The sequence below is a fragment of the Cavia porcellus genome, unplaced genomic scaffold (genome assembly GCF_034190915.1).
Source record: "Cavia porcellus strain 051 isolate PalLab524CR breed Dunkin Hartley unplaced genomic scaffold, mCavPor4.1 scaffold_30, whole genome shotgun sequence".
Lineage (NCBI taxonomy): Eukaryota > Metazoa > Chordata > Mammalia > Rodentia > Caviidae > Cavia > Cavia porcellus.
The window spans coordinates 9938527-9965417 of record NW_026947513.1 but is presented as its reverse complement, the minus strand read 5'-3'; the positions used below and the strand labels follow the sequence as shown (position 1 = coordinate 9965417).

Genomic DNA, 26891 nt, shown 5'->3' with positions numbered 1-26891 from the left:
CTTAACTAGACATAATATAATATAATATCTGTAGAAAATGGGCAGTATCTGTGGTTCGTGGAACTCAAGAGTTCTTCTTAACCACATTCAGAGTCATCCATTATCTAGACAACAGCACTTCATCCAAATCAGTCTGTCTGCAGAACAGTTGTCTGAAAAACCATTTTTAAGTAGTAAATAGGTCAAGAAATTGACCTTACCTTCTCCAAAAGCTTACTGAATATTTTTAACAGCTCTTGTCTTGGCCATTAAGAAATATAAAAGGCATATGTAGTCGTACCTTCAAAGGACTTAGGAATCTTGTCTAGCTAAGGGAAACAGAAAAAGAATAATGAAAAACATTGGCAGACTCTATTAAGTCGAATTGTGACTAAAATAACAAAAAAGGAACCAAAAAAAAAAAAGAGAAGTCATTGAAAGAAATTCATCGATCTAGGGAATTCGGGATCTAAATCAGTCCTATAGGACAGGAATTCTCAAACTATGTATCAAACTCACCAGGCTTTGAAGATTTATAAGTAGGTCTGGGTCAAAGCCTAAGAAGTCTCATGTCTACAGTTTCCACAAGTCAGGGCTGCTACAAAGGAAACTGCACTTTGCGAAGCGTTGCATTAGGACTAGAAATTTTAGTTTAAAAGTTTAGCTACTCAATTTTAGATATTTGCAACTTGAAAAAACTGCACATTTTTGCATTCATCCCTCTCCCCACAAAAACAAGCACCAGAAAAGCCCAGGTGTATCTGATGGAATTATATCTGGAGATTCTTCAGGGAAAGAACTTCAGATTTTGAGCTCATATAAATGTGTGGTCACACCCTGGTCAGACTCCCCTTCTAGGTTCTGTGGTGTCTGTGTGAACCCCAACACTTGATTTGATATGCCAATACAAAACAATACGAAGCCAATAGTATTTCTGCATGCAGCTTGCTCCTTTGGCATTCATTGGCCTTTTCAGGTTTGCAGGTTTGTATAGTTTCTAGATTATAATGAAATATGTGTCGGGCCCTGCTTCACAGTCCGAGTCCAGCTGTGGTGCTCTGCTGAAGACCAGGAGCTCTGCCTGACTACCTGGTTCTTCCTGGTATAAGCAAGTAAACATTAAAATTGGTGAACTGACAGTCATTCCTATGGCATATTGTTTGAGGACACAAATCTGAAACATCAAGGATAAAATTAATTTTGGAATATGAGAATCTGGAAAATTTGGAGAAGATAAAATATAGTCAGTATCCTTATTGGGAAATCAATAATATAGGAAATGCAGAATTTAGAGGACAAGATAATGTGTCCCATTTGTTTCAATATTTTTGAAGATCTGCCTACACTACCATGCTCTTATACTTTTGATAGAAGTTGTTTGGGAAATGTTCTTCAGGCATCTGGTCATTTTTATGAACTGAGACCTTTAAGAATTCCACTCAAATGTCCTAGTTGCAGAAGTGCTACTGAAATTGGTCCAACTGGTATTCAATCTTTACCTGTTGATTTTGCATCAAGGGCCAGTATTGAAATGTATCAGCAGCAAGACATCCCAGAAGGTGTTTTCTGCCCTGAACATTACAAGAAACCATTAAATGTTTTACTAGAAAAAAAATTGTTTGTGGTCACTGCCTTATAGTAGGTCAACATCATGGTCATCATATAGATGACCTTCAAAGTGCCTGTCTGAAGGAAAAGGACACACCTCAGAAACTGCTGAAACAGTTAACTAACACACATTGGACAGGTACTACTCAGCTTATTGAAAAGCTAAAAAAACACAAGCTATTCTCAGGAAATGATCCAGGGCAATAAACAAGCTGTTCTCCAGTATTTTGAACAGCTTATTTATACATTAGAACAGAAAAAAAATTATAACAGCTCGCTATGATGCTGGCAATCTGATAAATCAGGAATATACTCCACATATGAAAGAAATAAGAGAACAACAGTTGAGCAAACGACACTGACATCTTTACAAGAAGTCTCCACTTAAATTTCTTGAAAAAATTACGTCTGCCAGAGTGCGCAGATCTTAAAACAAAGACCACTTACCGAGATCCACCCTACTGAAATTTAATCCCCAACTTAGCCAAGTATTAAAAGATGGAGCAGCACAGAAATTGAGGAAATTAAGAAAGCTTTCATCCCTGAAATGAAAATTTCTTCAATAAGGATGCCATCATCCTGGCCTGATAAAGATCAAAAAGAAGTTAGTTTTTTTTTTTTTTTTTTTTTTTTTTTTTTTTTTTTTTTCATATTTTAAGCATTTCAGTGTTTTTAATGTTGGTGCTCTTTTTCTGCCAGTACATAATAACTTTCTTAAATGAAGTATCTTCAGAATGTTTTCCTGAAATCTCCTTGTTTACTAGAGTTTGCCTAGCAATTTGCATGATTTAAAAGCCATACTATGTCACACTTTATATTTGTTAAAGGAATTCATGTGGAAAATAGTTTCTCCTTGAAAATTTGAATCTAAATTGTTAAATGAGCTTATTCTGTACAGAAGAGGCAATTGCTCATGATAAACAGGAGGGAGTATAAATAGTAAACTAAACTTTGGTAGAGTTCAGGCAAATTTAAAATGTGTTAAACCTCTCAGACTTCAGTTGGAGATAGTTCATCAGGTAAAAATGAAAATGACAAAGATTCTAATCATTAGATACTAATCATTAGATCATTAGATTAGTAATCAGTGACTGGTTTATTACTGTTGTCCCATTTGTATTGGCTTGAAAGTTGACTTAAAGCTGCTGGCATTTAAATCTTGCACTATTGTCTGTTTCACGAGTCAATGCTATCTACCTATGTATGAATCTAGGTTTCAGGTTCAGAGATTAAAAAAATCCTCAAAATTTTTTACCTATTTTTTGAGAGAAAGATATTATTACTACATTACTACCTAAAATACTGAAAATTTGCCATTTTTCAATTGAATTTATAATTTTGAAATGATTACACAAGAACTCTATCTGTTGAATAATACTCAGGTAAAAATCGTCAATCAGGTATAACTAATATTTTTTAGGTTCTTCTAAAATTCTTATTTCCTCTTTCAGTTATTAATTTCACTCCATTTTTAAAAGCAAGAGAGCAGTAAACTCCTACTTTGTTCTGCAACTTATGTTAATCATGCAGCAAACTGTTCTGAGTCATTTTCATGTCTGTAAATACATAATTAAAAATAACAATGTCTAAAACGCATAACTTTTCAAAATAATTTCAACTCCTTTCATATTCTGAATTTTATAACAATTTATTATTTACATTATTATTCAAGGCAAGATACATTGCACAGGTACATTGTTCTTTGGATTTTGATACTTTCAGTCAACAAATTAAAAAGACATGATTTTTTAAAATTCATTAAAAAACATGGTTTTTCTTATCTTCTGTTAATTATCAAGTAGGGAAGAGAAGAGATGTGACTGAAGGAATGGTGCATGCTGTTAAAATGCCATCTACTTTAGTGGCTGAGGCTGCCAGAAGGGAATTTAAAGTCACTTAATGAGATACTTTCTCAAAATAAATAAACAACAAAAAAATCAAGACAATGGTTTTTGAAAACCTAATCACGTCATTCAGAGGTAAAATACTTATGAATTCAAAGCCTTAAGATCATCCAACAGCACACGCGTGCACGCACACACAGACACACACACACACACCAAACACACAACTCGATGTATAATGTCTATGTAGTTTATGTGTTACCAACTCAAGGCAAATGAACTGAGATGGTGCAGTATAACAAGATATTGTCGTAGCCTGTTGAGGAAAAAGATAAATCAGATGAAAAAAGACTAGGTCAACATGTTGAAAGCAATGAGAAATAAAAATAGAACACATTAACATACTTACAGGTTTGAGCTAATTCTTTCATGAGATATGAATAATAAGTTTTAAGTTTAGTTAATACCCATACTTAGATACAGATATTATTTCAAGTTTTGAACATGTGGAGTCTTCAGTAAACATTAGTGCAAGGAATCCTAGGAATTCACTTAACTTTGTTAGGAAAATAATTTTATAAGAAGACAATACTTTGGTTAGCACTTCCAAAATGAAGGCAACTAATAAGATAAAAATGAAAATACTAAGATGAAAATAAAAATAGACATTTCCTAATAATATCTAGTATTTTATTGATGCTTCTAAGTGAATTAGTAAATGAATGATTAAGTTTGGTTTCAGCACACACATTATAAATGTGACTATTTGCAACTATTTTGTTTCCTCTGTATGCTTAAAAAAAGAAGAGATTTCCTCAGTTTTCCTTGATTTTTGTCCTCTCATCTGTACATCTGAGGAGAAAGGTAAAGTGAGTGAGAGAGAAGGAGTAAAAACCTTGCAGAGGATTTGAAGTGAAAAAGAAGAGAAAAGAAAATGTAGATTGAAAGGGAAATTGACAAAGAGAAATTTGAGAACTCAGAAGAAGAAACAAAAGACAGATTTTAGTCAGTGAAACAGAGACATGTGAGACATTACATTTAATTCCAACTAGGAATTAATACTGAATAACTGGGATCAAGCAGAAAAAACCACCTTCCTCTTCCTCTGTGTTTCCTATAAATGTTTGAATTTACATTTTTATTTCTATTTTATGAAATTATTTTTGGAATATTAGAAATTATGCACAATTAAACTGAGAGTTTAATGAAATTATTTTGCCTTTCAATTTGTCTTATTTTATGATAATGCTTTTATATATCAATCTTATAGGAACAACATTTAATTTATATCCACAATTAAAACCATTCTTTTTTCAATAGGCTATGTAGTATATGGAATATTACATATCTCTATTTGTATATAGCACAAGTACTTAAAAGAGTATGTTAACATATATTCAGATTCTAAAATATCCTATCTCAATGAAGCTAAACCCATATAAACTTAGTTACAGCCAATCCATGAGTTATGATGGTTTGAATTTATTTTTTGGATTTAATTATAGTTCAGAAATAATACACATTCAAGAAAAATGGTTGCTTTGAATTTTGGCCCTTTTCTCAGTAAAGATAAAGAATGTGACCGTCCCTTTCATGAAGAGCAGCAGTAAACCCTAAATGCCAGTCAACCACAGGATCCCAAGGATAAATCATTAACACTCCACTCCAAGATTGCAGATTGGTAAGCCATGGTGTTCAAATGAACTTATGGCACGTACTCTTTGTAAGCTGAGGAGCATCCATATTGCTTATCATGTACAAACAAAGTTCAATGTCAAATATCTGGGAATGATTTCTTTCTCAGCTTTAAATATGTAAGTACTGAGTGTGATCACAAAACATGGTGCCTGTTTAAAAATTAAAACATTATGATCTGTTTGTCATTCTATCAATAATACAACACCAAGTTGATTACTATAGTTTTATAGTAAGCATTGAAGTCTAGTAATATTAGTTTTCCATCTTTCAATCTTTCCTTCTACTGTAATGCTTGTCTTTTTAAAATCTTTTCCCTTTACATATAAACTTTTAAAATCAATTTGTCAATATCCATAAAATACTTTGATGTGGATTACCTCAAGCCCTCCCCCTTCTTGAGCTAGGGAGTGAAACATCTTAAAATATCAACTCTTTAGGTCCATTCACATAGGTGATATCTCTGTTTATTTTGTTATTTTGATTTCTTTCTTCAGAGCTTTATAGATTTCTTCATTGATCTTCAGCACATTTTCTTAAATTTATACTTAAATACATCATTTGGGGTGGTACGGATATAGACGTATACCCTACTTTTAATTTTCAAACTCCACTTGTTCAGTGTTGGTAAGAAGATATTTAATTGTATATTTATCTTTTACCTGATAATCTTTTAATTGTTTACTACTATAGGAGGTCTGTCAATTATTTTGGCCATCTAAAGAATTATGTCTTCCTTTCTAATTGGTTAATTTTACTTAAGAGACTTTCAATAATGTTAAAAATTACTGGCTAGAGGAAACATTATTGCTTGATTATAGTAGAAAACACCAAATTTCTTACTATTATATATGATGTGAGCTATAGAGTTTTGTAAATATTCTTTACCATATTAATGAATTTTCCTATAGTATTTATTTAAATTTTTATACTAAATGAATGAATATTTGTATTTTTCCATCACTGTTTCTTCATCTTTGTGTATGACCATTTGATTTTTCTTTTAACTCTGTTGATAAAATAGATTAAACTGATTGATTCTATAATTTTTGGTCAGATTGGAAGATTTAGGATAAATCCTGTATCATTGTGATGTATCATTGTTCCTACCTTATAATGAAATAAATTGGCCTATATTTTAGTTGAACTTTTTCATCTATGTTCAGAAGGGGTACTTACATTTTTCTTGTAATCATTTGACTGGTTTGGGTAGAAAGGTGATCATAGTTTCATAGAATAGTCCAGCAAGTATAACATTTACTATCTTCTAAGAAACATTATGGATTATTAGAGTAATTTAATAAATATTTGATCAAATTCTTCCAGGTCTTGCAAGGTATTTATTACGAATTTAATTATTTTAGTAAATACAATCCTCTTCAAATTGTCTAATTTTTGTTGTTGGGATTATTGGCAGATTATTATCAATCAAGAACTTATATATTTTATTTGAGCTGTCGAGTTTATGGAAATAACTTGTTTTATGATATGCTTCTCAAAATCTTTTCAATGTCTATGAAATCTGTAGTGCTTGTGATAAAGTTCTCTCTTTGATTTCTTACATTATTGGTTTGCTTCCTCTTTCTTTTTTCTTAACTAACCTGTAATGCTTTTGTGTATGATCCTGTGGATTAAACTCAATCTTTTGCTATGTTTGTAAATTTTATTGATTTATTCAGGGGACAATAATATTTCTGTTTTAAATTTCATGGATAATTTCCCTCCTGTTTTGTTATCTTATTCTAATAATTATAGATGTAATTTTCTCTCCCTACTGTGCTAAAGCAAAAGCTTAGATTGTTGATTTTTATTTTTCTTCTTTCTCAATATATGTGTTCAAAGCTATAGATTGTCCTGTAATCAGTGCACTGCACTGCCTGCATGTCATGAATGTTGATGTCTGTTTTCATTTACATTTAGTTCAGTGTATTTTAAAAATTTCTCTGTGCTTTCATTTTTGACTTTATCAATTGCAAGTGTTTTACTGAATCTGCATATATTTTGGAGACTTTTTCGACCTTTTCCAGTATGAATTTCTACTTTAATGCTGTTTTAGTCTGACAAAAGAAACAAACATTTTATGCTCAAAATTTGGTCTCTCATAGTGAATATTCCATTTGAGTTTGAGAAGGATGCGTATTCTCTTCTTGGAAAAAGTAGCAAATTGATGTCAATTACAACCAGGTGATTCAAGTGCATCCTTACTGGTAGTCTTTCCAATGGCCCTGCCCATTTCTTGGTAGTTTGATTTTTGAAGTCTCCAACAATCACAGTGGATTGACCTGCTATGTTTTGCAGTTCTGGTAGTTTTGACCCAATATCTTGATGCTTTTTTGTTAGATAATTACAAGGCTGGTACAGTTTTTGGATTATTAAGTCCTTTATAGTATGAAATTTTTTACTTTCATCTTCTCATGCATTCCCGTTACAAAATATTAATACATTTTATAGTTGCCCCAGAGTTCTTTTATATTTATGGTTTGTATTATGTATTTATATATTTGAAATATAAAAATTAAAAATATGTTACACATACACGGTAGAGTAGCTTTTATAGTTGATGTGTTCTTTTCCTTTTCCAGTTTTTCCTCTTTTCTTTTCAGGTTTGGCATTAGCCCTAATTTGAAATCTTTTCCTCAGCTATGTGCAGTGTACTTATGAGCTTATCAAAAGTATTGTTTATTTCACAGCTTTTAACTCCCAGCATGTCTCTTTCACCTTTCCTAGTTTCTATCTCTAGACTTTGTCTTCCATCTGTATATCTACATTCCATTCATTGAAATCCTTAGCATATCAACTACAGTCATTTCAGCATGTATGCATATTGTATCTCAATCTGATTTTGACACTTGTTATCTCTTCTGGGTTTTCTCCTTCGATTTAATTTCGTTTTTGTTTCAATGTATAGTGTAATTTTTCCCAATGCCCATACTAGCCAAAAGAAACTCTTGTATAGACCTTAATCAAAGCTAACAGGAGCACAGAAAGCATTATACAATTTTAAAGGTCTTACAACGTTGGTGCTCCTGTGTTTCTAGATTGTGAACTAAATAAATAGTTGTCGCTTTCTCCCCCATTCCCTTTAGAGGTGATACAACAGCCAGAAAAGTTAAGAGTTAGGTACTTCATTTTCCTTAGTTGAATTAAACTGAAATAAAACTCCAATAGGTTAGGCTGTGGTTAAATATTGCTTCCTGTCAATCAGTGCAGTTAAGAACAGAATGCTCTGGTGTGTTTCAAAATTACTTTCCTCTTCTATTTCCTAAAAAGCAGAAAGACCTTCTGATATTCACTGTGAGAACTTAGTTGAGCTCCTCAATGTAAAACTTAGAAAACTGTGACGGCCACCTCTGACTGTGTAACCCTGGAGTTTTTGACTCTCAGACTTGGCCAGTACTCATTCTCCAGCAATTTGTCATTACAGATAAGGTTTGCCTACCCTGACATGTTCCCATATGCCTCATAATTGGAACTGAGTGATACTAATTCAAAGGCACTTTGGAGAACAGCTGTGCTTGGGTTCATTAGTTAGAATTAAGCATTGTTCCCAAGACTTTCTCACTAACTATTGGGTATCATAAAAGTTGGCCTGAAGCAAAAAAAAAAAAAAAAAAAAGAAGAAAAGGAAAGGAAATTAAATACAATTCTGAATTTTAGCCTTTATATCATCTGCTTGAGAAACCATTAAAATAAAATCTCATTTCTAAGTAATATGAATAATATATATATATATATATATATATATATATAAATGAAAGACATTAGCAATTTTTAACTTAAAAAATTTAAGTATATGAGACTGATATGACAAAAATAAAATATGATCCAAATTACACTATGTTACTTATATGATACAGATTTGAGAAATTAAAAATATTCAGAGTTAAAGATAATATATTATTGACATTCAGAGTAGTCAGAGAGAAACTTATCTAGCTATAAACAGATGAGTAACTATTATTTTTGAGGTCGGGACAGGGTCATGTTATGCAGCTTAGGTTGGCTTGGAACTCTATAGGTAATGCAAACTGGCCTCTAACACAAGGCAGTGTTCCTGCCTTGACTTCTTACTGCTAGGATTATAGGGCTGAACTCACACTTACCTGAAATACAATTGTCCCTAACTTTAAATTAAAGGATAATGAATTTCAATTGTATATAAAGTAGATTTTTTCAGCATAAATATGTCTTTATTCTAAGAATGATTAAATCATAAAAAACCAGTTAAATATCTCCAACCAATTACAAGTATAAATAATGTTAAGTATGAATGGACTAAGATTTAGGGCTATCAATGTGTTTACTTATATGGAGGAACTGAATTAGACCAGATTGAATGCAATTCCTTATTAATCTCTGATTCTGTGAATAATTAATTTAAATATACTTCACAAAACTTTTAATATGCTAGTAGTTGCTATATGCTTAACTGTCACTGATATAGCAGATATTATATATGCTAAAAAGTTTTAATATGAATTATGAATAATATATGACTTAAATGTGAAACAAAAAATTAATTTATGATAAAATTTAAATAGTTTAGCTCTTGGAAGTTCAGTCATGAACTACTGTTTTCATTTATTTATTGAATTATTTTTGAAATAATATTTTTAGTCCAAACAAAGCTAGAGTTTTCACTAGGGATTTAGCTCAGTGGCGTAAGCACCTGCCTGGCAAGTGTGAGGTCATGAGTTCGACCCCCCAAAAATAAATAAATAAAACAAGATTAGCATTTTCTTGAAAGACCTTCATTTATCATTTCATTTCTTTTCTTTTCCTTCTTTTTTTTTTTTTGGCATCAATCATTGGTTATCTTTGCATTTGTAAGAAAAAAAAGGCAGGAATTTAGGTTCAACACAAGCAGAAACAACTTTTTATGTCTAAAAATACAGTAAGAAAATAAAGCATAGCACAATTTATCCATAGAATTTTCATTTTTATAAATATTTTCAACATGCAACTTCAGTATTAAAAGTGTCACTTTACTTCATATGTACATTCTTCACCTATGAATAATTTATTTATTGTGTCACAGCACAGGTCTCTACTTAGAGGAATCCAGGAACAGGTCTCAACAATTTATTTTGTAATCAACTGAGGAGATAACAAAATTCAATAAAGCATGAAATAGTTCGCTGTTTTCTTTGAACATGTTAAAAACTCATACACTGTTGATTTTTTTCAGGCCATTTTTTTTCCCTGTACAATAATTTTCCTGATCGTTTCAAAGTCTCCTGTCACAGAAAACATTGAAGAACTATACCTTTAAAGATGATTCTTCTATGACAGTGGTTTAAAGTGCTGCCAGTTAGACAACACCAAAGATACTGTCTGTAATAATACATAATCTTGCTCTTGTTGACTCTGTGAGAAGTACTTTGTTGTCTTTGTAAAGAAGTAAAAGATACTACATTATTTATGTAGCTTTGAGAATCTGTGTTAATATAAATTGTTAATATACAATTTTTTTCACTTATGTTTCACTATGTTTTCCATAGTACTTTACAAAAATGCAAACATAATTGTCAAAAAAATAAAATACAGATATATACAGTAATTTTCTGGAATAACAAAAGCATAAATATTAATATCAAGACTAGACATGTACTATGTGATGAGCAGGGAGGTTACAGTAGCTTTTATTGGCTAAAAATGATTAAACAGTTAAAAAAAAAAGTAGTCTGACTATTGCATGTCTGAAGTTTTCTGTACAGCTAGACATTCCATTCATTCCAGAAAAGTGATATGTCATTCACCTTCTACAAACTCACATCACTACATCTTCCCAGAGAGCTGAGAGTTCCAGCTGTAAAGGTTGAGCCCTCCCAGCATGCGTCACTTGGCCATCACTGAAATGTTGAATGAATTAGACCTGTCCATATTTAGAATCGTTATTCCTGGTACTCAGACATGATCGTTTTTCTTTCCCAATGAGATAGTGTCTGGCAGTTTGACTCATCCCAGCATGATGCCAGAGCCGTCTCATGCAGAAGTTTTAAATTCCAAACAGTTAGCTTCTTAGATTTAAAGCAAATAATCTGCTGGATTTATGGGCCTGGAGATCTTTAAGGCTGAAGTAACAAAGTCAAAAAAGAAACCAGTAAGTCACCTTTTACATTCCCACTTCAATCTAAGTGAAAGTCTTTGATTGCCACAAAAATGTAGAAAACATGTTCATTTGAAATCTCAAGTCCCAATTTCATAGGACATTTTGGTATAATAATTTCTATTCAAAATCAAGTTTTAAATGTACTCTGTATATAAGATAATCAAGTGCAATTTTCAAACTCAAATTTTAAAAATAGTCTACTCAATATGAATAGACACACAAATACACACATGCAAGTTTGTGTGAATATGTAAATTTTACAATGTAGTAATATCTTATCCAAACAGCTTTTTAATTACACTTGCATAGATATCTAGGGCTCTACTTATAAGAATCATTGTGGTTTGTACTAATTGTTCCCCAAGTTCCTCATATACTCGTTGATGGGACTTTTAGATTGGTGATGAGTCAGAGGCACACTGTAGCTGAATTGGGTCTTAGCAGGCTGGGCCTGGTTGGGAGATGCAGATGTCCTGGGGTGTGATTTAGTAAGTTTCCTCTCTCTTCCCAGTTCCTTCCTTCTCTCTGTGCTTGTCTGTGTGCTGTGACATGAGCAACTTTTCTCCACCAGGTCATCCTCTGTGCCACCTTTGTCCTGGAACTAGCCAGCCACAGACTAAAAACCTGAGCCAAGAAAACTTCTCTTTTGATTCAGTGATGTTGGCAGATGTCCTGGGGTGTGATTTAGTAAGTTTCCTCTCTCTTCCCAGTTCCTTCCTTCTCTCTGTGCTTGTCTGTGTGCTGTGACATGAGCAACTTTTCTCCACCAGGTCATCCTCTGTGCCACCTTTGTCCTGGAACTAGCCAGCCACAGACTAAAAACCTGAGCCAAGAAAACTTCTCTTTTGATTCAGTGATGTTGGGTATTGTGTCCCAGCAATGAGTAAGTGACCAGACAAGAACCTGTAGCATACAAAGAGCCATTTTATTCCCCCCAGACAGTAAAGCAGCAGGACGTAACTCAATGGTACAGCACGTATTTAACATATGTGAGGCAATGGGTTTGATCCTCAGCAAAAGGGGGAAAAAAAGCAAATGAATTTATTCAAGTAATTGCTATATTGTAATGATACTAATATGACAATATTCAACTGAGACTATGTTTTATTAATTTGAGGAAATATATTGGCAAATATAAAATAAACAATTATAATAATCTCTAGGAAACGTGTGTGTGTGTGTGTGTGTGTGTGTGTGTGTGTGTGTGTGTGCGCGCTTGCGTGTGTTGGAAATGGAAATTCTAAGTTTTTTATGTTGGGTTTTCTTTTATTTGCTTTTCATGCTTTTACTGTAATGCAATGCTAACCTTGGCTAGAATTCAAGACATTTTATTGTGTTTTTGTTTTGCAACCTCCCCTCAAACCAGAAAAAAAGCTTGATGGCACCATCACCATCTTTCTGGCAGCAATATGGTCTCATTTTCCTGGGTCTTTTCTCCAGGGCAGACTGTTCCTTCACATTCAGCCTCAAAGTTGCATGCAGAAATTCCAGATTTCTGGGAGGACTGAAGTCAGCTCAGCAAAATAATCCTTTCCCCCTTTAATCCACCTTCAACTGACAGGAGACGCGCAGAGCCAAGAGGTATAACCTTAATCATAGCCAGTAGCTGCAAATCAGTAGACTTTCAAGCACACCATTAAAGCACATTGTGTTTTGCTGCAACAAAGCCAATCAGTACCCTCTTCTTTCTCTACACAGGAACACTGGATTATCTGAGTCCAAATGAATGAGATAATACCCTAGAGCTCTCTTCTGCTGACCACTGATTGTAGGAAATCTGTGAGATCCTCCTCCGGGCCTATGCACTTTCCCAGTTAGGTCTTTGAGCTTTGGCATATCATCTTTCCTGTACAAATGAGCTGGAAAATTTAGTTGAAGTGTTTATAGGAGAACAATGTAAAAAAAAAAAAAAAAAAAAAAGAAATCCTTGAAAGTGTGTTAGCATTCAAAAGTCATAGTCTGTTGTACATTACTTAGAAACTGTTGCCTTAATATAGCCCAAGACCACCCCAATATAAACACACGTCAATTCCTTACCTTGGAACCTGCATAAATAGATTTTAACCTGAATCTTACAAAAATGCTTCTGTTTTGATCTTATTGTCTTGCAATTCACAATCTACTTGTACAACCTACACCACACTCCTGGAACATTATGGAAAAGAGAAAACATTTCTTTCTCTATTCTCTATCCAGAGACCATCTTATTTTATTGCAGTTTCAAAGAAAACCTTGTAACTGCAGCTGGGGAAATAAATGAACAAAACAAAACATGTAACCAGCCATTCTTTGCTTATTGACTAAACATGTAATCAGTTCTTTGTTTTGCAAAGATAGTCACTGGTTTTGATTCTCAAAATTTCCACACAAAAGAAAAAAAGATTGAACAATCCCTCTGGTTTCACAGATGTTTAATTAAGGAACTGCTAGCTTAACACGTAAAATTAACAATTTCCTTCCCACCTCATTTTACCTACTGTTTTAATGAGTAGAAATTATTATATTAAAGAACAGGTTTAAAGTATCAAAAATTATTTTAAGTATGTTACTACATGATTTAATTTCAAGAAAATGAAAAAATCTTTAAATTACCTTATGAAATAAAAATATAAAATATTTCATCAAGTTATTGTTCTCAATAGAACTAGAAATAAGCTTTTGTGCTTTAAGAAATTTGGATCAGGGGCTGGGGAGTTAGCTCAGTGGCATAAGCACCTTCCTTGCTAGTGTACGGTGGTGAGTTCAATCCCTGGTACTGAAAAAAAAAAAAAAAGAAAGAAAGAAATTTGGATGAAATATCATCTATCTCCTATTGATTGGAGCCAATAATCTCCAAACATTGAGATATATAATCCCATATAGAATTAATAATACAATAATATAAACAGATGCACCATGATCTTATCTATTTCTAATATAGTCCTAAATAGTATGAGTTTCCGTGACATAAAGATTACTTTAAAGGCAAGGAAAAATAAGGGGATATTTATCTATCATATATTTTTATTGAATGTATATATGATATGATATATATGCATATATATAACATGCATTTACATAGAGATAATGTACATATATGTGTGGTACACTAACACATAACTGCTTAACTTACTAATTTCTCTGCACAATCTAGTTTTAGAAAACATTTAAGATTTTAAGGCAATAGAAAGTAGAATGAAGCTAACAAACTTCTAAGTGGAAAGAAATAAATGTAAACAAATCCAGTAGCAGAACTGAGGCACGAAAGATGATGGTTTAAAATGAATCAGCATAGCTCCTTCTCCCAAACATGTGTCTATGCTCATATCCTTGACAAAATACAAGTATTAAATGATGGATACTGACAGAATCATTTCTTACCTGTTGCCTTTTCAAAGTTTTTTTTTTTTTTTAATTCTATATCTCAAATTACTGTTCATTTTAACTACAAACTTGTAGAGCTTCTGGCATTTGGTACCATGAAATTCTACCTACCAGCAAATACTGTATTTAATTGTTTGTATACTGTATTTAATTTGTTGTTGAATACTGTATTCAATTTGACTGTTGCCAAATACTGTATTTAATTTTGTTTTGCTCAAAACTAATCAGAGACTGCTGAGATATTATGCACAAAGAAATCTGAGATTAATTCTATTGACTTTTGGTTTTTGGTGGGGACAGATTACATATTTGATTTTCATCATTTTACTTATCAGAGACAATGTGTGACTCTTTTCTTAGGATTATAAGATTTAAGATTTAAACATTGTTAATATAGACAAACAAAAACACCAAAAACAGGCGAAAAACATAAAATAACGTAGCTAGCTGAAGAAATACACTAGAAGCAGAGAGATTTTGAATCTGAGCTCTCAATTTCTAATTTTTTATATTGAAATCATAAAGGAAGATCAGTGTTCAACTTTTCCTTCAACACACTACTTCATAGGTGAGAGGCAACAGATTTTACTGAAGACAGGCAGATGATCAGGAGAAAACTTTTACACATATATACACAGATAAGTGTCTGGCTTGCTGATGGTTAAAATTATTCACTCAAATATTTTAGTCTGGGAAAGGGATGAGGAGAAGACACATTTTTGGGGAGGCGGAGACAGCCCAAATGAATCTTTACAGACGAAACAGATGATAAGGAAAGTGTGCAGTATTGTTTGTCAATACGGGTATGAATGATCATTTCAACTTCCTAAGGACAATAAAACTCCCTGGAGTATTGATGATAGGTTTCTAAATTCTGGGAGTTGGTCAGCTCTGAGGAGTGAATTGATAACAGCTTCATTTCAGTTTTTTTGCTGGGATGAATGTATGTTGAAAACATAACCACAAATGGGATGTTTTAGAGATGGTGACTTTTAGAAGGAGCTTTGATCATGAAGCCCATCAGAATTGCATTCTCTTCCATCATCAGAAAACTCTGCTAAAAGGGACCATATCTGTGATCTAATTCTGGATTTCTCAGCTTTATTGGCTAAGGAGATACCTAGTGGATTAGTAAATCATGCGTCTTGGTTTGCCTGGCCAGGACATGGAGGTGGACTTTGATTCCTATTTGCTCCTCTCTGGTGGTGTTTTCCTGATCTGCTCCTTGGTTACCATGCACTAAGTAACTTTGTTGTCTCACGCCATTCTGACACAAAGCTCCTGCCTTGGGGCTGGCTGACTACAGTGTGGATAACTCCATATCATGAACTTAAACTGTTCTCTTAAACTGTCAGTATTATGAGGTTATGTGTCCAGCAGCAAGAAAGTTGGCTAACAAAATATGAACTACAGCATGGGCCTTCTCTCAATACTGAATCTGCCTGACTTTGGACTTCTCATCTTGGCTAAGCTTTTATTGTCTATAACGTTCCAAGTGTATGATATTTTGTTACAGCAACTCAACAGAAACAAGATGTTGTTTTTAGTTCTAACGTGAAACTTCCAAGAACACTTCTTTCTACATCTTTTGAATCTCATACATTTATAGCTTAAAATTGTCACACCAATTCTGAGTTCCCAGTGGGTCTTCCAAAATCACTTCTAAGCTTTTGGTCTCATCAATTTTAAAGGAATTTACTAATATCACTCATCATATGTGATATTTATTATAAATAATGTAACAATTCAGCCTTACAAACCTGTTTAATAAATACAAAATATTGTTATTCATAAGTGTTAGACGTGATAACTCGGACCCCGGTATAAAATCCAAGAAAGCAAGAAATTAAAATTTGGGAAGCAAAGGCTTTATTAGGTAAAATCCAGGCCTGGTGACGAGTCTCCGGGAGCCAATTTGGAGACTGCGCACCTCACAGCTAAAAGTCAGGACTTTTTATCCACAAACAGCTGTTGGTCACACAATGTAAGGAGGGGGATGGGGGTGTGACGCACTACAAAGCAGAAATGGCAATTCCAAGTCTCCCTGCATACTAGCAAGTTTAGATAAGAAGAAATCTTGTTTTCCTTAGCAAAGAATAGAGAGGTCTAACAGCAATTAACAACCTTAGTTACCTTACTTTAGCACCACAACTGTTCTATTTGTAGAGGGCAACAATGGTTAACGTATCAATTAGGTAAGATTTTACAATTCTTTACAGCGGAGAGCATTGATTAACATATCAATCCTTTGCCCAGAGGGAAAGGAAAACACACATTTACAGTAAGGCCAAGTTACAGGTATTACTGTGATATAAACGAAGCTATTTTTGTGAAGAATGTACAATCTAATACAATCTAATGCAATTAACACAATTTGTGACGGGCTACCGGGTAGGGAAGAGGAGCTATTACCTCAGGCCTTTGTTTTATGGCCTTTAGGAAGTTAAAACTTAACCTAGTTAAATTTGAAGGGAGAAGGGGAGGGGAAGCAACAGGTGGGCTTATACCTTAGAACAGACCTTAGGATATCTAGGGGGGCTTAGGTTATAACATTAGACAAACATTTTCTGAGATCAATAAAACACATGACCTTGTATACTGTAATTATCAATGAAAGTAAAGTAATTTAAGTAGAGTGTATAAGGAGTTTTGTAATTTTTCATGCTGTTAACCTCTGATTTAATTTGATGGATTTTACCGAATTGTGGAATTTCTAACCGATTAACTCCTACAGAGGATGTTATCATGATGTTCTCTTTGGGTCTCTTGAGACAAGGATTAGGCAATGTTTTAAGAAATTAGAGAGTATATTAAAATATATGTAAAACTCAACACAGACTCACAGAATTTCAGAGCTAGTGATTAATCTATATACTATCTTTATATTTAGACTCTGTCTTAATTTAATTACATACTCCACATCACCTCTCTAATCTATTCTGTTCAGCTAAAATAAAAATAAATTTCATTATATCTGATTAATAGTTTCTATTTCTGATGAAAAGATGAAAGGTATAATCATTTTTTAATCTAAACTAACTGATTATAAAATTTCTTTAAATTATTTCATATTCTTTTCCTTGATTGGGTCTTCTAGTACTTGTGGGATATGATTATTTAGCATAGTCTACCTCAAAATCAGTATATCTCAAACTGAACATATAATTTCTTCATTCTAGTCTTACTTCAATATTTCCTCATTTGGTAATATGCCCATCATTCATTCATTCATTCCACTAGGATGAGTGAAACTGACATTTTTCTATATAAGGGATACTGTTTTCCAAAATAGAAAAACTGCACAATACAGAAGCAAATATACAAATTACAAGACTCTTAACATATGTATAGAGTTTAGATCTAAAATGTTCCTCCACAGTCTCGTGTTCTCAGAAGTCATTGGATGATGGGGACAGAATGCTCATGTCTGTATTAATCCTTTGGTGTGTTCCTGGGTGAATGTGCTATTAGAGTGTGGGGAGCTGGTAGAGGAGCAGACCACAGGACTGGGCTTTTAAGATGTATCTCTATCTCTGATCTTTTGCCTGTGCCTCTCTGCATCCTGACTGCATGGTTTGGGCAGCACCCATCTGTAATGGTCTTCTGCAATGGCAGATTTGACTGGGAGCTGTCTGAACATAGATTGAACCTTCAGAAACCATGAGTCAAAAATAAACTTCACCTTAAACTGTGCTGTATGTTTTCTCCATGTCTTATTTTTTACTCGTCGCTGAGGCAAAATACTAGATACTGAAAGCTGGGAAAGAAAAGGTTTATTTCTTACAGTTTTTGCAGATTTCAGTCCATCCTCATTTGGCTCCAAAGAAGGGTGGCATAGTGGGGCCACAGTTCATGGTGGCTGCAAATAGCAATGCAGGAACCAGCAAGAAAGAGAGAAATGCCTTCTTCCTGCCATTACATTGTATGCTGGCTCCAATCTTAGGCCAGTATAGCACTGACACCATCAATCCAAGCGCTAGACTATGAGCCAATCACAAATGCACAATGCGAACACATGGGGCCTAAGGGCCACTGACATAAACCATGACATCCATCAACCCAAAAGCTAAATGTTATAATATATATATTCATCTATGTGTGAGTTTGTGTATATGAGCATGTGCTATTAAACTTTTCTTAAAACAGAAAAGCGAGGAATGGTTGCTTAACTTTCAACAATTACAATTTAATTAAAATAAATTATAGAGTGCATTTTAAAAATCACATATATTCAATTTCTTTTACACACTTCAGGCACTAGGGATATATTTCAGTAACGTACAACCTGCCTGCTAAGCACAGGATTGTGAGTTTGATTCCCAGTACCAAACAAAACAAAACAAAACAAAAAAAATACTTCAACATTAGTAAAAATACTTCATATAATTGTATTACAAATTGTATTTCATTCTATTTGAAGCATTTTCAGTATTTATAATGCAGTCAATTATAAACATCAACAAATTTTATATTAAATTTTAGATATAGTCATATTATCTATTTTTCCATTCCCTTTAAATTTAGATTATGAAAAATAAGGTGTGTTTGTATCTCAGAGAAACTTAGAATCAAAACAAATTATATGATCAAAGATTTTTCAAAAAAAAATTTAATGTCATCAAAGTACTTGATCCTGACATTTAAATACTTCAGCACATTGATAATTCTTTCAACATATTAATGGCAGCATATTAAGTGGTAGGCACCCTGAATACAAATAGAAACCTATTTAGTAAGCCTATGTACAAAAAGCAAATAATTAATTGTTAGTGCAGAAATCCATTCAGAATTAGAAATCAAAGAAATTGGCTTAAACAACCATGCAACTAGCACAAAAGTTTAAGCTTAAATCTCCATAACTTTTTTTTAGAAAGATAACGTAGGTGTGCCATACCTCTCTAACAGCATTTACAATTTCAGCCCTTGTGTTACTCAATGTTTAGAAGAGTTTTCAGGGCTGTGGCAAAGCTCTTCAAAAGACTTTACGTGCTCTGAGTCAGATTTAATGCAGGGTACAGAAATTTGCAAGATTGCTCTACAGTGGCCACTCACAGCATTAAATGTAAAAGAGTGTGAAAGATATGTCCTTGAGTTGCAGAATCAAAGGGTCCGGCCGAAGGCCTGGAGCCCCTGGCAATGTCCCACAGAGACTGCATCAGGAGAGAGAAGGCTCCCTGATGAAAAACCAACAACAGGTCTGCACCAGGAGGTGGAAGGGTCGGGCTGCGATCTACAGTTAGTGTCACCAGGCTCAAAGTCAGCTGGTGAGAGCTGAGGAACCTACACCAAAAGCCAGAGAGAACACCCAAGACAAAGCCGAAGACCAGAGTTCATCCAGACAGCAGCAGCAGTGAAGAACACGGGAGCTTCCCCAGAGAGCCAAAGCTCTTCCAAGGAAAACCTGCTGAAATCCCTTCCTTTTGGATTTCTTTTTATACATCCCAACAATAATCCTTTTTAGAGTGGGTCTTGTACACTCAGAGCCACTCTGATTCAAATCAGCTGGGCATTTCCCGACTCAAATTGATAATTAATCAATTAGCCATGTGTTATTCACATAATTTAACCTTTGAAATTAACATTTCTATCTAACATGTTCACTGAAGGAAACTTTTTATGCTTTTAGTTAGCTGGAGTATGGATTTTTCATTTTTGTTTGGTTTTGTTTTTCAGTACAACTGATCATCTACTAAGTGTTATAGTGTCATCAGAAGAGTCAATGAGTTCAACTGTAAGCATTAATGTCTCAGCATTTGATGCTATGAATAGGAAAATATTTTAAAAATTATTTAGTAGGAATGTAGTAGAAGCTATAAGACTCTCTACACAGAGAATTGTATATAATTACATGGGAGAAAATTTCATTCAGTATAAAGAAAGGAGAGTTCTGCCGTGGTTTGAATATTTGTCCTTTCCTAATCTTCTCATGGAATACAATTGCCATTATAACCATACTGATAAGTGAAATACTTAGGAGATGATTAGTCCATGAGCATTTGTCTTTATGAATGAATTAATGTCATTATTTTGAGAGTGGATTAATTATAAATGGACATGATAAACTTCACTTTGTCTCAATTTTTTTGCTCTTTCTTTAGGCAGGCTAATGCAACAAAAAATACTTTTCCAGCCACCAGTGACTTAATCTTGAAATTCTTTGCCTTCAGATTGTAGGGAAACAAAGCTTTCTTTAGTGTAAGCTACCAAGTCTGTGGTATTCTGTTATGGCATTCCAAAATGAACTAAGATAGACAATTGTGATCAAGAATCGATGCCACTACTAAAGACAAATACCGGCAAATATGGAAGTTAATTTGGAATTGGTAGTAGGTAGAGGTGAAAAGATACTTTAAAGTAGGTGCTGTAATGGTTGATATATTGCGGCAACTTGAGAAGCTTAGAAATTTAACTCAGTGATTTAGCAGGAGAACACGATCCTCACTTTGTAAACATCCTCATCTTGTGCAAGAGGAGGGCATGGAGATGATATGAGTTCTACATGCACCTGTCCTAGAGGATGGTATCCTGCTTAGAATATAAGGAACAAAAAGAGGCTAGCTCTTCCCTGCCTCTTGCTCTTGCTGCTTTTGCTGTCTACTGCTGCTTTGAAGTGTTGTCCCTGTGCCATGACACCTGCCTGGGAGCCAGTTGATTATGACTGAAACCTTCCCATCTGTGAGCTAAATAAGCCTTCCCTTCCTTATTTTTGGGTATTTGGTATTTTTTTCTCAGCAATTAGAGGAAAGTAACCAAGATGATGATAAAAGTTTTATTTTATTTTATTTTTGCCATGAATGCAGTGTTATCGTTGATTCTAGAAAGGGCTCAGAAGGAAATTGACACAGTAAAATATTTGTCATGTAGTTTCTTATCAGAATGTTCATAGAACTAAGGACATTCTAAGAAGGTGTCAAATATATGAAAAACATTTAATTAAAAACTAAAGGCTATCCTTGCTATGAATTAGTAGTAAAGTATTTCACTGAATTATATCTACAACCCTGGGATTAATGGAAGGCAGAATTCACCAGTGGTAGACTAGTTTACCTGAGAGTGGTAACTTCCAGTCAAAATATCACAGACTTGGTAGCTTAAACCATGTAGTTCCTTTTAATTGCATATGATAAAATGAGAAAAAGAGAGAAATCATTTAAAGATTAATTTTTAATTAAAAATTTGGGACAATTCTACCCTGGTTATAAACATAATAATAATAATTAAAAAAAAGACTTCTGGGACAGAATAACAAGGGTATAGCCAAATGATGAAGGAATTAGGACATAGCTGGGTTCTAATCATCAGGATAATGATGGCCTAGTGATCCTTTAGCTTTCTGTCTCTTCCCAGACCCAGTGCTTCAGGAAGACAGCATGATGAGACAACGAGGGACAGGGGTACCCTTTACAAACTCATTTTCCAGGGTCACTTCAATACTCAAATTCTGTTGAAGTCTCTCTCAGCTGCTTCAGCAGTAGTTCAAACAGGTTTTTGTGCAATTCAAGACACTGCTTCAGATGGTGCTAATTCTTCAGGTGCACAAAGTGTGCTGACTATGGAGCTATGATGGGTTCTGCTTAGATGTTAAAGGATAAGAAGGAAGCCTGAAGTTGCAGGCAGGGACTTACCACAGGGCTAAAGCCACTGCAGAAAGTTCCTTCGAAGGTGGTGCTCACAAGATCTATAATATTGGAGCCATGGCAGAAAGTCCCCACCTGGTCTAATGGTGATGTGAGGTTGGTGACCCCAAGACCACAAAAGTATACAGCTTTGTTTATAGTAAGAGTCTGAGGAGATCTCTTGCAAAGGATGGGGATCTAGATTTAGCTCAGGTTCCTTGACATTTCATTGCAGAAAGGCGTTTCAGAATGCATCAGTGAGGAGGACAGGTAGATACTGTTAGGTGAGAGTAAAACATAAGGGAAAGTAAGGAGGGGACTTCACCTTGAGGAGCTGAAGGTGACAGCTCTGATGAAGATCAGATTACTTTGTCAACAAGGGGAAATGAATAGGTTTTAAGGAGTTATTGTGGTGGGACGGGATCTCAGTATCTCAGGTCTAGTTTTGTCAGATGGACCTCAGAAGTATTTATTGCTCAAGGGGGCAATTTGATCTCCAAAAGATGATTGTTTCTGCCTGGGGAATGTCTGAATTTCGCAAATGCTCTACTGGAATCCAGGATGATCATAGACTTAAATCAGTAACAAGAGTTAGACACTCATTGGTATTCAGATATCTCTTATCTTGGTATCACTGGTCTTGAAAAGAGATGAAAAATATAAATTATACTCATGGTTATTAAGAGGTTAAATCTGTTAGTTCTCTGCGTTTCTCTATGTGTCTCTGTCACTGTCTTTCTCTCTCTGTCTCCCTCTCTATGTCTCTCTGTCTCTTTCTGTCTCTCTGTCCCTCTGTCTTTCTGTCTCTCTGTCTCTCTGTCTCTGTCTCTTTCATCCTCTCTTGGCCTCTAATTCTACTACTACCAGTGGGCAAATCCAGTTTGGGACAGCTGAAAATTGTTAGATATGACAAACATGATAGCCACCGTATGAGCTGAGTTCTTCAAAACCATGAGGGTGGATTAGTTAAAGCCTTCAGGACAACCTTGCTTACATGCCTCCCAAAACATTACATAACACCAGAGTATCCTGATATCTTAAGATTTAATGTTCTTTCTTTTGGATCCACTCAGAAACTGTTATGCCTTTATTCTTTTTACTTATCCCTTTTAAAATATGAAATATTCACCTTATGTCGTTCCCATCATTGTACTTTAGAAATAGCTTTTTTTTTTTTTTAAATTTCAAAGCTCACAGCCAAAGAAATTGCCTTAGGAAGAATTATTACACCTTAAGTCTCAATCATACTTGATTTAAATGAAACTATGGGCTTGTAGTTGATGGTAGAAAAATTTAAGTCTTTTGGTGGCATTGGGATGGAAAAATTATATTTTGTATGTGAAGAATAACTCAAATGGAGGTATAGTGCACAGATGCAGAATGTCTCTTTTACCTTTTGTTCCCTCATAAATTCTTGTTGAATTATAATTGCCATTTTGAAAGGTGAGAAATTTCATAACTGATGAGGCCATGAGGATTCTGCCTTCCTGAATGGATTAATGCCATTATCCTTTGAGTAAGTTTGCCACCACAGGAGTGAGTCCTTAGAAATGGATATTTGGTGCTCTCCTTTGTTCCTCCTTCCTCTCTTTTCCCTTCTCCCATAGTGTACTGTGGTAAATCGTCTTCAGCCAGATGCCAGCCACTGATCTATAAGATAATAAAGTTCTGCTCATTGTAAATTCTCCTATATATTGCACTCCATTAAAGAAACACCAAACATTTAACATTCAATAAAATATGTCTTTTTTGAAGGTTTCAACAAGACCTTTGAAGATGAAAATGAGGATATGGAGTTATACCAGGTTTATACCAAATTCCACTACACTGTCAGCTAGAAACTTAGGCGGAGCCCTGGTCTTTTACAACTTTTTACGAATATGTAACTCTTCCCCCCAAAAAAACACTCTTTAAGCATTTTTCACTTGATATCTTGCATTGCCCAGTTTACACTTGTTTTGTCTCTCGGTAGATGCTTTTATTAGGTGCACATGCATGAGGAAACTGTTCCTTTGCTTCCAAACATTTTTATATTGTTCCAAACATTAAATTGACACATCATTCTCATTAATTCTGATTTTTTTGACATGTTGTTTTGTTACGTAGTCAGGGAAGCCTGAAACCCACTATGTAGGTGAGATTGGTCTCAAACTGAAGGTGATTCCTCTGTGTCAGCAACCAGAGTCCTGGAATACAGGCCCGTGCTGTGACGTTCCAAGCATTTGTAAGTATTCTGAACAGCAACTCATGTTTTCGTTGGTTCCTTCTTTTTTCCCATTAAAATCTACTCCAACATCTCACACATTTGTAGCTGTGATGTGAAGATATCACTTCACTTTACGTATGTTTTAACATAGACAAAACAGCAAAACACCTTGAGGGAAATCGTAGCACATCCACTCACAGTACAGTAATAGCTATGGCACTCATTGCATTTTTACCTGTTGGGCATTAATTTTTAACCATATAAAAAGCAAAGACATTCGGATACAATCAAAGAAACATGAAATAGGCTCTTATTTCAATTTGCTCTCTTCCTTTTCTCAGTCTTGAAAATAATGTTTAGAATATATATAAAGTGTAAGGAAAAATATTTATTATTTATTTTAATTAAAGCATGTAAAACAAAACTAAATATAATTAAGTCATTAGTGTAGTCTTAATTATTATTTTTAAGGAGGTTGGTGATAATGAATTTTCCATTATTTAATATATCATTGAAAGGTCTAATTAAAATGATCCATAAACTCCAATTAGGATTTTGGAAGACAAGCATCATGCAGTTTCCAGTAGCAACTAAGTAAAATTCCGTGAGTAGAAGCAAAGCACCAGAATAAAGAATATATAAAGATTCTTTTAACTAAAAGGTGGTGTGTTACTCTGTTTGACATGCCATAACAAAATGCGATAGACCAGGGGTCTTGAATAACAGGAACTCACTTTTTCATGCTTAAAAATGTAAGATCAGCAGGCTTGGTGTCCTTTCTACATTGTAGATGGCTTTCTTCTCATTGTGTTCTCACTTGAACTTCCCTCTGTGGCTATTTGTGGAAGAAAAAGATTTATGGTGTTTCCTCCTCATATTACAAAGACCACAGTCCTGATGGATTAGGGAACTATCTTTACAAACTCATAATAGGAATTTTCTGTTTAAAGCCCCTAGCTTCAATAGTCACTTTGTTGTTAAGGTTTCAACATACAAATGCATGGGTGAGGAATGCAATTTAGTAGATAATAATGAGTGAGACTTAGAATATTTAAATTTTTGAAAGTTTCATATTATAATTTTACATAAAAACTTAAAATATGCTGCAGATTGAGCTAAATATAACTTCTACCCAATTGTGTTATATTTACCTTATTATTCATAGTATAATCATCAATCTAATATACCATTGATATGAAACCAGTACTCTATTGTTGACCTTTAAAGGCTTGCAAACAAGAGCCCAAAAATCCAAGAACAAAATTAATACATTTGATTTTGAGTCCAGTTAGAATATAACCTGACCCTCTTGAGTCAACCTGCTTTCTTACTATGTGTGCTTAAGCACAGGATGCTTTCTTTATAGGGTACTCCAGATATGATAAATTCAACCTCCAAATACCAGCACAGTAGTGGATAAAAAACTCATTCATGCATTATCCTTTAAATTCAAGGATCTATATGCCTTTCAGAAAATAATATTCTTTTCTACAAATTCTTTTAAATTAGTTGCTTTTCTCTTTCCTGCATAACCTCTCTGATGACTTGAACCAGATATGGTACTTTCTTTTTGAACTTTGCACCTCAGAGGGTAAGTATACTGTAGCAGAACTGATTAATTCCAGCCCCTAATGAGATTTAAATTGTGAATAATGAGGTAACCTGAGATTGTTTATGCATCTTCACTTAACTAGTAGATTACTAACCTATTGTGGTCTCTATCCAGGTTAATAGGTTGTAGACAAGTAGTAGAGACCACCAGGTTACCGCATGCCTTTTGTCATCTACCAGGCTAGCTCAGCCTTGTTAACATGGCAATACAGGTGGCCGAAAGGAGCTGAAAGACAAGTTCTAAATGTAAGCGTTTTGCAAACCTCTGCGTGCATCATGTTGGCTATGGCCCATTACCAAGTAAAACAATATGGATGCTAGTAAGGTAAAGGCTTACTGAAGGTATTATAAACAATATTGAGCCACATGGGAAATTACTTTAATTGCACACCAGGTGAGGAAAGTTCTGAAATCACAGATAGCCTGACAGATAGATAAAATTTCTAGCTTTTCAGTTTGTGTTGAGAAATCCACTCTAATAGTAAGACGTTTTTCTTGACAAGTGACTCATTGATTTTTCTTATGAATTTTATGATTTTGTTCTAGTGTTGAAGTACTAAGATTGTTATGGAAAGATTTATAATTGATCCTGGCTAATTGGGGTTCTATATGCATCACTTATCTGTACATGAAAATATTTTCCTGTATTTGAAAACTTTTCTGCTACTATTTCTGTAAACAGATTTTTCACGAATTCTAACTAATCTTAGATCAGTCTTCTTGGTTTTATTTAGCAATTCATCCTTCATGGTGTCAATTTTTGTATATATGTTTTGTTTTGTTTGTTTTATGAGATTGGGTCTCAAAATTCTGTAACCCAGGCAGCCTTGAACTCACCATGCAGTGTAAGAGGTGAT

General features: G+C 34.1%; 1 pseudogene; it reads left to right on the top strand.

Moving 5' to 3' along the window:
- The first annotated feature begins 1258 nt into the window (after positions 1 to 1258).
- On the top strand, positions 1259 to 2444 carry LOC100714841 (tripartite motif-containing protein 59-like; annotated as a pseudogene).
- The last annotated feature ends 24447 nt before the right edge of the window (positions 2445 to 26891 follow it).